At 47.2% G+C, this 12699-nt stretch overlaps 2 long non-coding RNA genes across 2 annotated transcripts in view; both read left to right on the top strand.

Moving 5' to 3' along the window:
- The window catches only part of LOC110011417, a 13354-nt gene extending 12698 nt beyond the window's left edge, over nt 1-656 (top strand). Inside the window, exon 3 of the long non-coding RNA XR_002286422.1 lies at nt 644-656. This is a non-coding gene — a long non-coding RNA (uncharacterized LOC110011417). The remainder of the gene's footprint in view (nt 1-643) is intronic.
- Nucleotides 1-12699, top strand: part of LOC110011415 — a 58477-nt gene that overhangs the window by 42972 nt on the left and 2806 nt on the right. The gene's annotated exons all lie outside the window — the stretch shown is intronic.

Genomic DNA, 12699 nt, shown 5'->3' with positions numbered 1-12699 from the left:
TGTGCGGCTCCAGCAGTAATTAGGATCGGACGTACGACATATTTTTCGAGAGGCTAATGGAGCGGCTGATCATCTTGCGAAGGATGCCGCTTCTCGCCAGTTGACTCGAGTTATGTATCAGGAGGATATTACGGGAATACTGCGAGGCATTATCCGACTTGATAAAATGGGCACTCCATACCATCGCCGGTGAGCTTGAGATTGGACATTGGGGAGAGATTGGCGAGGCACTACCCAGTTGTACTAGTGGGATGGGCATGTCTATAGGCCAAATTCGACTTGTTTTCTAGGCTCAATAGAGTTGAGTTGTATTTTTTCTTAGTGTTAATTACTGATGTTGCACATAGATTAGAATTTTGTTTGACTGTAAAGGGAGTAAGTACTCCTCGTTTACTGCTTTTCAATTGTACACTCTATAATTTTTTCGAATTAATAAACAGGTAGGGGTCCGCCAAACCCCCCGCCTAGGCACAGGCGGCTTTCTCAAACCAAAAAAAAAAAAAAAAAAATCTGGTGCCAGCAGCTTTGCTGTCGTATTTAAGCGAATTTTCTGCTGCGTTCGCTAAATTTTGCTGCTGTTAGTTCAACGGATTTCTGCGTATTTTCTGTTGTGTTCTTGCTGAAATTTGCTGTTGTTCGTTAGTCGGATTTCAGCGAATTTTCTGCCGTATTCTTGCTGAATTTTGCTGCGGTTCTTCTGCGAATATTTTGCTGCATTCTTGCTGAGTTTTTGCTGCTGAGTTGTTGCTGGAATTTTGCTGCATTCTTGTTGATTTTGTTGCTATTGTATTTGGTCAGATTTCGTTCTCTGATGCTGCGCTGTTCTTACACGGTTGTTGCTGCAATTTCGCTGTGAATTGGTGCCATTTTTCTGGATTTGCTCGTCTGAATTCCGTCGGATTCTGCGGATTTTCTGCTGCACGGTTTGCGGATTTTCTGAATTGGTGCCATGTTGCTGCAGTTTCTCTGCTGCTGTTTCTTGCTACGCATTGTTTGCTGTATTTGCTGAATTTCGTCAGATTTTGTGCTGTTGGTCATTGGAGTTTTTGACGAGGTTTGGGCTGTTGACTGGCGGCTGACTGTGTATTGGTAGTATGTCTGCTATGGTAGGGGGTTTGTCGCCCCCGGTGCGGTCTTATCGTGACGCGGTTGCTGGTGCAGCTGTGCGTCCTCCACCGCCACCGGTATCTTTTGAGACATCTTCATTCCGCCCGATGGTGCAGCTGTGCGTCCTCCACCGCCACCGGTATCTTTTGAGACATCTTCATTCCGCCCGATGGGTGTTCTTTCTCAGGATCAGGGAATGAAGGTGCTGAGGTTTTCGTCCGATGAAATTTCTCGATTATCCCTACCATTTCGTTATGCGTTGGTAGGGAAGTTCTCGCATGGCTATCCATCCATGCAAATTCTTCGACGCTGGATGCTGGCCCAGGGATTTCGTGGGGATTTCTCTGTGGGGGCCATTAATGTCCGACATGTCTTCATCAAATTTGCATTGGAGGAGGATTATACTAAGCTTTGGATTAAATCTATTTGGTTTGTAGAAGGATTTCCTATGCGTGTCTTTAAATGGACACCCACATTTAATCCTAGGGAAGAGTCGCCTATTGTTCCAGTGTGCGTTCGTTTGCCAGAGATGCCGATCCAGTTTTTTGATCGGGAGGCATTGTTTAGCATTGCCCGTCTGTTGGGGACACCTCTTAGGACGGATGTATCTACAGCGACTTTGGTACGACCTAGTGTGGCACGGGTTTGCGTTGAGATTAACTTACTATCTACAGCGACTTTGGTACGACCTAGTGTGGCACGGGTTTGCGTTGAGATTAACTTACTTGAGCCACTACGGACGGAAATCGGGCTCGGGATTGGGACAAAAGTGATCATCCAGCCTGTAATTTACGAGCGACTGCCTAAGTATTGTGGGGCTTGCAAGCACTTTGGACATGATGAAGATGAGTGCTATGAGAAGCACAGATCAAAGGCCCCACCGGTTAGGCCTGCAAATTAAGATGATTCTCCGCCGCCTATCCCTGATCAGGAGGATCTTCGGGTGAAATTGGATGCATTGCGGGCTCAAAAGAATTTGAGAGATCGCCGAAAGGTAAGCGTGTGGCTTTTGATGATAGTGCGGCCCATTCTCGCTTTGGGGCTAGTACTAGTGGCTCTAAGGAGGCGGAGGGTGAATTGCAGGAAACTGCGCCTCAAAAAGACGAGTCCAAAACAGATGTGGAAGAAGTGGTGCACTTGCCGGAGGATGATGGGATGGCAAAAGATAGTCATGTCACAAAAGTGGTTAACTCACACGCTACACTGATAGATGAGCGATATTCTAGGAATGGGAAGGAGACGGCGGTTCCGGAGGTACTGCCAAAGGTTCCTGAGTTGGCAGAGTCTGGTTCATCTGACGCGAGGCCAGATGATGAGCAGGTAGATACATGTGTTGAGCCAGCATCCCAGACAGCGAGTTTGCCTTGCGAGTTGCCAGGTTGTGTGGTAAACACAGCAGATCACGAGTTGCCTAACTGTGCTGCAGTGACAGATGATGCGGCTTTAGGCCCGACGGGGGAGGGTGTTATTCAGATGGATGAGGAGGATGTGTCTAGGAGGTTGGCATGCCAGCGACGAGGTCGGTCCATGGGAGACGCACCTACAGATCATTCTGCTTCGTCAGATCGTGCGAAGATAGTCTCCCCGCCCCGTAGGATCGTCACGAGGATTACTATACGATCTACTCTCCCTTGATCGATGAAAGGATTATTTTGGAACGTTCGGGGAATTGGAAATGATCCTACACAGAGGGTCTTGAATCAGGTCAGAAAACAACATCACCTTGATTTCTTGGCGATCATGGAGCCTATGATCTCCCTTGAGGGAAGGTTTATGGCGAGGCGGCTGGGATTTAAGAAGGTGGTTTTAAATTGTGTGAATCAAATATGGTTTTTCTGGGGACCGGAGGTATAGTGTCGGGTTTTGATCGATCATGAGCAGTTTCTGCACCTCCACTTGTAATCAAATAAGTGGCCGAAACCGTTGTTCGTTACAGCGGTATATGCTAAATGTGATATGGTGGAGCGGCGAGATCTTTGGGCTAGCCTTCGGTTGATTTCGGTTGGCTCTTCGCCTTGGATTGTGGGAGGGGATTTCAATACTGTCCTCTGCCCAGAGGAACGGTCGGGGGGCGCTGCCCCAAGTGGTATCGCAATGTCTGATTTCCATGACATGATTGCAGACTATGCCCTTAAAGATGCCGGTTATACTGGGAGCCCTTACACCTGGTATAGTCGTCGGTTGCGACAACGTCTAGATCGGGTCCTGGTGACTAATAGTTGGATGGACGTATTTTCGAAAACACAAGTTACTCATCTTAGGCTCTCCAAATCGGATCATCGTGGATTATTGGTTGTTGCAGAGACTATTGTGACGCAAAAGGCATCATCTTTTCGGTTTCAACACATGTGGATCACCCATCCGAGATTTTCTTGAGGTGGTTCGTCGGAATTGGCAATACCCATCGATCGGGAGCGGTATGGTTTGCCTTCAGCAGAAATTGACTCGCTTGAAGCACTATCTGAAGGAATGGAATAGAACAGTCTTTGGGAATGTGTTTGATAGGGTTGCAGCAGCGGAGCGAGATCTCAAGGAGGCTGATGAGGCATATGATATTGATCCTTGTGATCGCACGCTTGTGGAGCGGAGTCGGTGCTCGGCAGTGTTGGTTCGGGTGTTGACCCATGAGGAGGCATTTTGGAAACAAAAGGTTGGGATTAAATGGGCTAAAGATGGGGAGCGAAACACGAGATACTTCCACTCTTTAGTCGTCGCCCGATCTCTCGGATGCAGAACACACGGTGGGTACGAGGACCTCGGCCTCTGTTTACCCCGAAAGCAAGTGTTTTGCGCTTCGTGCGAACGACGCCCGCCACCATTTTGGGCTCATCCCATGCGGGCAGCAGAGTCGGTGAAGAATGCTACCTGGTTGATCCTGCCAGTAGTTATATGCTTGTCTCAAATATTAAGCCATGCATGTGTAAGTATGAACTAATTCAGACTGTGAAACTGCGAATGGCTCATTAAATCAATTATAGTTTGTTTGATGGTACCTGCTACTCGGATAACCCTAGTAATTCTAGAGCTAATAAGTGCAACAAACCCCGACTTCTGGAAGGGATGCATTTATTAGATAAAAGGTCGACACGGGCTCCGCCAGTTGCTGCGATGATTCATGATAACTCGACGGATCGCACGGTCCTCGTGCCGGCGACGCATCATTCAAATTTCTGCCTATCAACTTTCGTTGGTAGGATAGTGGCCTACTATGGTGGTGACGGGTGACGGAGAATTAGGGTTCGATTCCAGAGAGGGAGCCTGAGAAATGGCTACCACATCCAAGGAAGGTAGCAGGCGCGCAAATTACCCAATCCTGACACGGGGAGGTAGTAACAATAAATAACAATACTGGGCTCTACGAGTTTGGTAATTGGAATGAGTACAATCTAAATCCCTTAATGAGGATCCATTGGAGGGCAAGTCTGGTACCAACCTTTCTGCACATTATTGGAGGACAATCTAAACATCGAAAAATGAACTTCTAAAAATAGAAAAATTCTCTCTATTTTCGTACACATTATTGCTGCCGCTGCCGCCGGAATTTTTCTTCCGGCCATTGTAAATGTAGAAGACCTTCGTCCCTGAGCTACGCGCTGTAAATCTCCAGTTAGATTTCACTGAAAATCTGTAAAATCTGTTTTGCGGCGGATCCTCATCAATTCCATCGCCGTTCCGGCGAATTTTTGGCTGCTACTTATATCAATTGATTCCTCATCTCATGGGGAACATTTCCCATCCTTCAATTTGATTTTTCGTTGAGAATTGAGGCTGGGCTCAAGTGTTAACTGCATCACCTTTTTCTGCGATTTTGTGATGAATTTCGTCTGTAATTGCAGATTTGGTTTGGGTGTTGTTGATTTTGGTGGCTGATTGGAGTGTTTTATTCGTCAGGTTTGCTGCAATTTCTGAGATTTTTTGTTATTTCTGAGATTTGCGTGTTGCAGATTCTTATTCTGCGATTTTTTCGCTGATTTGCTGTTTCGTTGGATTCTGCTGGATTTCTGCTGGATAATTGTTCTGTGGAGCAATAATTGTTATGTGGACTAACAAACAGCAAACTGGATTTCTGCTGGATAATTTTGTGTTGCTGGATTTTCACTGATTTGCTGTTTCGCTGTCGCTGATTTGCTGTTTCGTTGGATTTCTTCTGGATTTCTGTTGGATAGTTGTTCTGTGGAGCAACACTTGTTCTGTGGACCAACAAACAGCAAACTAGATTTCTGCTGGGTAATTGTTCTGTGTTGCTGGATTATTTGCTGAATTTCGTTGATCTGCAGTTTGCAATTGATTTCCTGTTCTTGCTGTTCTTTCACTGCTACTGCAATTTTTTTGCTTCACTGCTGCTGTACATTCCTCGGATTTGTGCGAATTGCATGTTGCATTCTTGCTGATCTTTACTGCTGATTCATTCATTGCAAGTTGCGAATTTTCCGCTGCATTCTTGCTGAATTTTGCTGCTGCGAATTTCTGCTATGTTTGGGCTGAGTTAGCTGCGGTTCGTTCTGGGTATCTGCTGCTTTCTTGCAGAAATTTGCTGCTGCGAATTTATGCTGCGTTTGGGCTGATTTAGCTGCAGTTTGTTCGTCGTTTCTGGGTATTTTCTGCTACAATTTTGCTGCTGCGAATTTTTGCTGCGTTTGGGCTAATTTAGTTGCTGTTCATTCATCGTTTCTGGATTTGGACTGCTGCCGGAGATCTCGCCGAAACTTCATTGACTGGACAGTTAACCTTGTTGTTGATTAGGAGTGGTTGGTGGTATGTCTGCTACGGCAGGGGGCTCGTCGCCCCCAGTGCGATCTTATCAAGATGCTGTTGCCGGTGTAGCTGTGCGTCCTCCGCCACCACCGGTATCTTTCGAGACATCCTCATTTCGCCCGATGGGAGTTCTTTCTCGGGATCAAGGGATGAAGGTGTTAAGGTTCTCTCCTGATGAAATTTCTCAATTGTCCCTACCATTTCGTTATGCCTTGGTAGGTAAATTTTCGCATGGCTATCCATCCATGCAAAATCTTCGTCGATGGATGCTGGCCCAGGGATTTCGTAGGAATTTCTCTGTCGGGGCCATTAATGTTCGACATGTCTTCATCAAATTTGCACTGGAGGAGGATTATACTAAACTTTGGATCAAATCTATTTGGTTTGTGGAAGGATTTCCCATGCGTGTCTTTAAATGGACACCAACGTTTAATCCAAGGGAAGAATCGCATATTGTTCCAATATGGATTCGTTTGCCAGAGTTGCCGATCCAATTTTTTGATCGGGAGGCATTGTTTAGCATTGCCCATCTTTTGGGGACGCCACTTAGGATGGATGTTTCTACAGCGACTCTGGTGCGGCCTAGTGTAGCCGGGTCTGTGTTGAGATTAACTTACTTGAGCCACTACAGACGGAAATCGGGCTTGGGATTGGGACAAAAGTGATCATCCAGCCGGTGGTTTACGAGCGTCCTCCTAAGTATTGTGGGGCTTGCAAGCACTTAGGACATGATGAAGATGAGTGCTACGAGAAGCATAGATCTAAGGCTCGACCAGTTAGGCCTGCAAATAGAGATGATCCTCCACCGCCTATTCCTGATCAGGAGGATCATCGGGTGAAACTTGATGCGCAGCGGGCGCAAAAGAACTTGAGAGATCGCCGTAAAGAAAAGTATGTGGTTTTTGATGATGGTGCAGCCCGATCTCGCCTTGGGGCTAGTACTAGTGGCTCTAAAGGGGCGGAGGGTGAATCGCATGAAGTTGCATCTCACAAAGATGTACCCAAAACAGTTGTGGAAGAAGTGGTGCACTTACCGGAGGATGAGGATGACGGAAAAGTGAAACCTGGTCATGTCAAAGAATCAGTCGACAAACACCGTTATAGGAATGAGAAGGAGACAGCGGTTCCCGAGGTACATCCGATGGTTCCTGAGTTGGGAGAGTCTGGTGGTCCATCTGACACGAGGACTGAAGATGAACAGGTAGAAACAGGTGTTGTTCCAGCATCCCAGACAGCGAGGTGTGAGCTAACAGGATGTGTGGTTAATACAGTAAATCAGGAGTTGCCTAACTGTCCTGCAGTTACCGATGATGAGGTTTTGGGGCCGATGGGGGAGGACGTACATCAGGTGGATGAGGAGGATGTCTCTAGGAGGTTGGCGCGCCATCGGCGAGGTCGGTCCATGGGAGACACATCTACAGACCATTCTGCTTCTCCAGATCGGCGAAAGGCAGTCTCCCCGCCCCGTAGGATTATCACGAGGAGTACTATATGACTACTCTCCCTTGATAGATGAAAGGATTATTTTGGAATGTTCGGAGAATTGGAAATGATCGTACGCAGAGGGTCTTGAATCGGGTCAGAAAACAACATCATCTCTATTTCTTGGCTATCATGGAGCCTATGATCTCCCTTGAGGGAAGGTTTATGGCGAGGCGGCTGGGATTTCATGAGGTTATTTCCAATTGTGTGAATCAGATATGGTTTTTCTGGGGTCTGGAGGTACGATGTCAGGTTTTATTAGATCATGAGCAGTTTCTGCACCTCCGTTTGGAATCTAATAAGTGGCCGAAACCGTTGTTTGTTACAGCGGTATATGCTAAATGCGATGTGGTGGAGCGACGGGATCTTTAGGATGGCCTTCGATTGATTTCGGTTGGCTCTTCGCCTTGGATTGTGGGAGGGGATTTTAATACTGTCTTATGTCCAGAGGAACGGTCGGGAGGCGCTGCCCCGAATTGTATCGCAATGTTGGATTTTCATGCGACAATTGCAGATTGTGCCCCTACAGACGCCGGTTATACTGGGAGCCCTTACACCTGGTACAGTCGTCGGTTGCGACAACATCTAGATCGGGTCCTGGTGACTGATAGCTGGATGGACGTATTCCCAAAAACACAAGTTACTCATCTAGAGCTCTCCAAATCAGATCGTCGTGGATATTGGTTATTGCGCAAAAGGCATCATCTTTTCAATTTCAGCACATATGGATCACACACCCGGGATTTCTTGAGGTTGTTCGTCGGAATTGGCAATATCCGACGATCGGGAGTGGTATGACTCGCCTTCAGCAAAAACTGACTCGTTTGAAGTACTGTCTAAAGGAATGGAACAAAACAGTATTTGGGAATGTGTTTGATAGGGTTGCAGCGGTGGAGCGAGATCTCAAGGAGGCTGATGAGGCATATGATCTTGATCCTTGTGATCGCACGCTTGTGGAGCGGAATCGGTGCTCGGCTGTGTTGGTTCGGGTGCTGACTCAAGAGGAGGCCTTCTGGAAACAAAAGGCCGAAATCAAATGGGCTAGAGATGGGGAACGAAACATGAGATATTTCCACTCTTTAGTTAAGAAGCGGAGGTTTCGTGGTACGATCTTTGAGATACAACATGAGGGGGAGGTTTTAACTGATCCAATAGCAATTAAGAGATCGGCAACTTCTTTCTTTGAGGAGCTCTTATCTGCAGAGTCGGTGTTTCCCAATGAGATGGATCGGGATTGCCTAGAGGATGGCCTGACAGATGAGGATAGATGTTTCTTGTGTGTCATGCCAACGATGGCAGAGGTTTGGGAGGCTGTTTTCAGTATTGAGCCGGTGAGTGTTGCAGGACCAGATGGATTTGGGGCGATTTTCTATCATACCTGCTGGGATCTCGTCTTAGAGGATGTTTTTAGTGCAGTATCTGAGTTTTTCCGTGGCATAGCGATGCCGAAGAGTTTCACAGCGACAACCATCTCACTTATACCTAAGACCGCCAGCCCAGCTTCTTGGAGTGAGTATCGGCCGATAAATTTGTGTAATGTTACGAATAAGATCTGCATGAAGTTGATGTCCATCAGACTTGGGCATGTCCTACCGAAGGTAATATCTCCATCCCAGAGTGGGTTTGTCCCGGGACGATTGTTGAGTGGTAATGTTCTTTTAGCCGCAAGAATTAGTTCACTCATTGGAGTCTCAGCGGCCAGAGGCGAATGTTATCTTTAAGCTTGATATGGCCAAAGCTTATGATCGTGTTAACTGGGATTTCTTCTTTCAAGTCTTGCGGCTAAAGGGTTTCCCGCAGCGCTGGATTGACTTGGTGGCTAATGCTGTCTCTAACTGTTGGTTCTCGGTCCTAGTGAATGGAGAGCATGCTGGATTCTTTCATTCGACACGTGGCTTGCCGCAGGGGGATCCGCTATCTCCGGCGTTATTTGTGCTTGTTGCTGATTACTTATCTCAGGGACTGGATCGGCCTTTTGCGGCACACCCACTGATGTATTACCAGTCACCTGGCCGAGTTCGGGTATCCCACTTAGCATATGCCGATGATATGATGATCCTTACTAACATCTGCAGGCAGCACATGGAATTGGTCCGTGATTTTCTCCATGCATATGAGCGAGTGTCGGGATAACGGACAAATAGCGGAAAGAGTTCTTTTATTCTGAGCCGGCAGGTGCCATCATTACAGTTGCAAGAGGTACAACACGTTATGGGTTACAAGTTGAAATATCTCCCAGTTACATATTTGGGAGTCCCTCTATACAAGGGGAATCGGAAAGTATGTCTGTTTGATTCACTCATCTCCAGATTGTGTGACATGCTACAGGGGTGGGCGATGATGAATCTATCCCACGGAGGGAGGCTGGCTTTGATTCGAAGTGTGTTGCAGGCTACGCCTTTACATCTACTTCAAGTAGTTCACCCACCTAAATCTGTATGGATAACCATTGAGCGCATATTCAATGGTTTCTTTTGGGGCTCGTATAATGGTCGTCGACATATCCATTGGTCTTCATGGGATAAGATGTGTAGCCCAGTAGCAGAAGGTGGTTTGGGTGTTCGGAGTTTGGTGGAGTATGTTCGGGCTTTTTCCATGAAGCTTTGGTGGCGATTTAGGCAGAAATCATCCTTATGGTTGGAGTTCTTGCACGACCGATATTGTAGAACCCGTCATCCTATTCATGTGCCGTATAATCGCAATCATTCCTCTGTTTGGCATCGTCTGTGTCGCATTAGGGATGTGGTGGAACCTCTAATATTCTGGATTTTGGGCCAGGGTTTGGTGTCTTTTTGGCATGATAATTGGTTCGGTGAGAAGCCTTTAGCCCAGCTAGTTCACGGGGCCCCTGACACTATGGCATCGGTATGCTATTATTGGCATGAGGGAGAGTGGAATGTCCTCAGGATCTTCAGGATAGTCCCGCCACAGATTGCACATGTTATCTGCCAAATTCTTATTTCAGTGGGACAGTGGGACAAAATTGTGTGGACTGCGGCAAGTAATTGGACGTTTTCCACAACATCGGCATGGGAGGCCATTTGAGTGGTATCTCCTCGGTGGCAACTTTTTACAGATATATGGCACCGTTCTTTGCGGCCAACGGTGTCTATCTTCTTATGGCGACTTTTCCAGGATTGGATCTCGGTGGTTGAACGCATGAAGCGAAAGGGATTTAGTTTCCCATCAAAATGCCAATGTTGTGAGGCAGAGGAGAGCATCTCTCATCTGTTTGTTGAAGGGGCAGTAGTTCGAGAAGTGTGGCTGCACTTTGCTAACGTCTTTGGGCTTCAACTTTGTGAAATGGGGAACCTGCATCTGATGGTGCACTTCTGGCGATACTCCACCCCGTTTCACTCAGATTTGCACATTCGCACTTTGGTACCATTTTTGATTCTGTGGTCTACTTGGACGTAACGAAATGCTGCAAAGTATCAGGGGGTACATTTTACGACAATGGGAATCATATCTGAGGTTCAGCGACAGCTTCGCACACTATATGCTGCACGGATCATGACGAGCATACAGTGGAAAGGGGACTTGCACCGAGCATTGGCTATGGGTTTCTGCTTCAGGCCGATGGTGCCTCGGGCACCCAGAGTGGTGCGTTGGAGTACCCCCACTCCGGCGTGGTTTAAGTTGAATTCGGACGGGTCCTCGCTCGGGAAACCCGGGCCAGCAGCAGCGGCAGGTGTTATTCGGGATGAAATTGGACAGGTGCATCTAGCATACCAGTATACTTTGGGTACGACCACTAGTGTGGTTTCGGAGCTGACAGCTGTTTGGCGTGGTCTAGAGCTAGCTAGAGCACACAGTTTAGCACCCATAGTTGTTGAGGTGGATGCTACCATAGTTCTCCAGCTCTTACAGTCACGAGTATCTGGGATGTGGGAGGTGCAGCATTTGATCATGCGCATTTTGCAGCTCCAACAAGAATTAGGATCGGATGTCCGACATGTTTTTCGAGAGGCTAATGGAGCGGCTGATTATCTTGCGAAGGACGCCGCATCTCGACAATTGACTAGGGTTATATATCAGGAGGACATTACGGGAGTACTATGAGGCATTATCAGACTGGATAAATTGCCCACTCCCTACCTTCGCTGGTGAGCTTGAGTGATGCTTTGAGATGATTTTTTGGTCGGGCATTCGGGAAGAGATTGGCGGGGCATTACACAGCAAGTTAGAATAGGTAGATTTTGATCATAATTGATTTTGCACATAGATTAGAATTACTTTGATTGTAAATGGAGTAAGTACTCCTCATTTACTATTTTTGAATTGTACACTCTATAATTTTTTTGAGCTAATAAACAGGTAGGGGTCCGCCAAACCCCCCGCCTAGGCACAGGCGGCTTTTGCAAAAAAAAAAAAAAGGTCTGGTGCCAGCACGGTGTCTGTATTCTTATGGCGACTTTTTCAGGATTGGATCCTGGTGGATGAACGCATGAAGCGAAAGGGATTTAGTTTCCCATCAAAATGCCAATGTTGTGTGGCAGAGGAGAGCATCTCTCATCTGTTTGTTGAAGGGGCAGTAGTTCGAGATGTGTGGCTGCACTTTGCTAACGTCTTTGGGCATCAACTTTGTGAAACGGGGAACCTGCATCTTGTGGTGCACTTCTGGCGATACTCCACCCCATTTCACTCAGATTTGCACATTCGCACTTTGGTACCATTTTTTATTCTATGGTCTACTTGGACGCAATGAAATACTGCAAAGTATCAGGGGGTACATTTTATGACAATGGGAATCATATCTGAGGTTCAGCGACAGCTTCGCAGACTATATGCTGCACGGATCATGACGAGCATACAGTGGAAAGGGGACTTGCACCGGGCGTTGGCTATGGGTTTCTGCTTCAGGCCGATGGTGCCTCGGGCACCCAGAGTGGTGCGTTGGAGTACCCCCACTCCGATGTGGTTTAAGTTGAATTCAGATGGGTCCTCGCTCGGGAACCCCGGGCCAGCACCAGCGGTAGGTGTCATTCGGGATGAAATTGGACAGGTGCATCTAGCATACCAGTATGCTTTGGGTACGGCCACTAGTGTGGTTTCGGAATTGACTGCTATTTGGCGTGGTCTAGAGCTAGCTAGAGCACACAGTTTAGCACCCATAGTTGTTGAGGTGGATGCTACCGTAGTTCTCCAGCTCTTACAGTCACGAGTATCTGGGATGTGGGAGGTGCAGCATTTGATCATGCGCATTTTGCAGCTCCAACAAGAATTAGGATCGAATGTCCGACATGTTTTTCGAGAGGCTACTAGAGCGGCTGATTATCTTGCGAAGGACGCCGCGTCTCGGCAATTGACTAGGGTTATGTATCAGGAGGACATTACGGGAGTACTACGAGGCAT

Source organism: Sesamum indicum, unplaced genomic scaffold, assembly GCF_000512975.1.
Source record: "Sesamum indicum cultivar Zhongzhi No. 13 unplaced genomic scaffold, S_indicum_v1.0 scaffold00238, whole genome shotgun sequence".
Lineage (NCBI taxonomy): Eukaryota > Viridiplantae > Streptophyta > Magnoliopsida > Lamiales > Pedaliaceae > Sesamum > Sesamum indicum.
The sequence above is the reverse complement of the archived record's forward strand: the minus strand, read 5'-3'. Positions and strand labels throughout refer to the sequence as shown.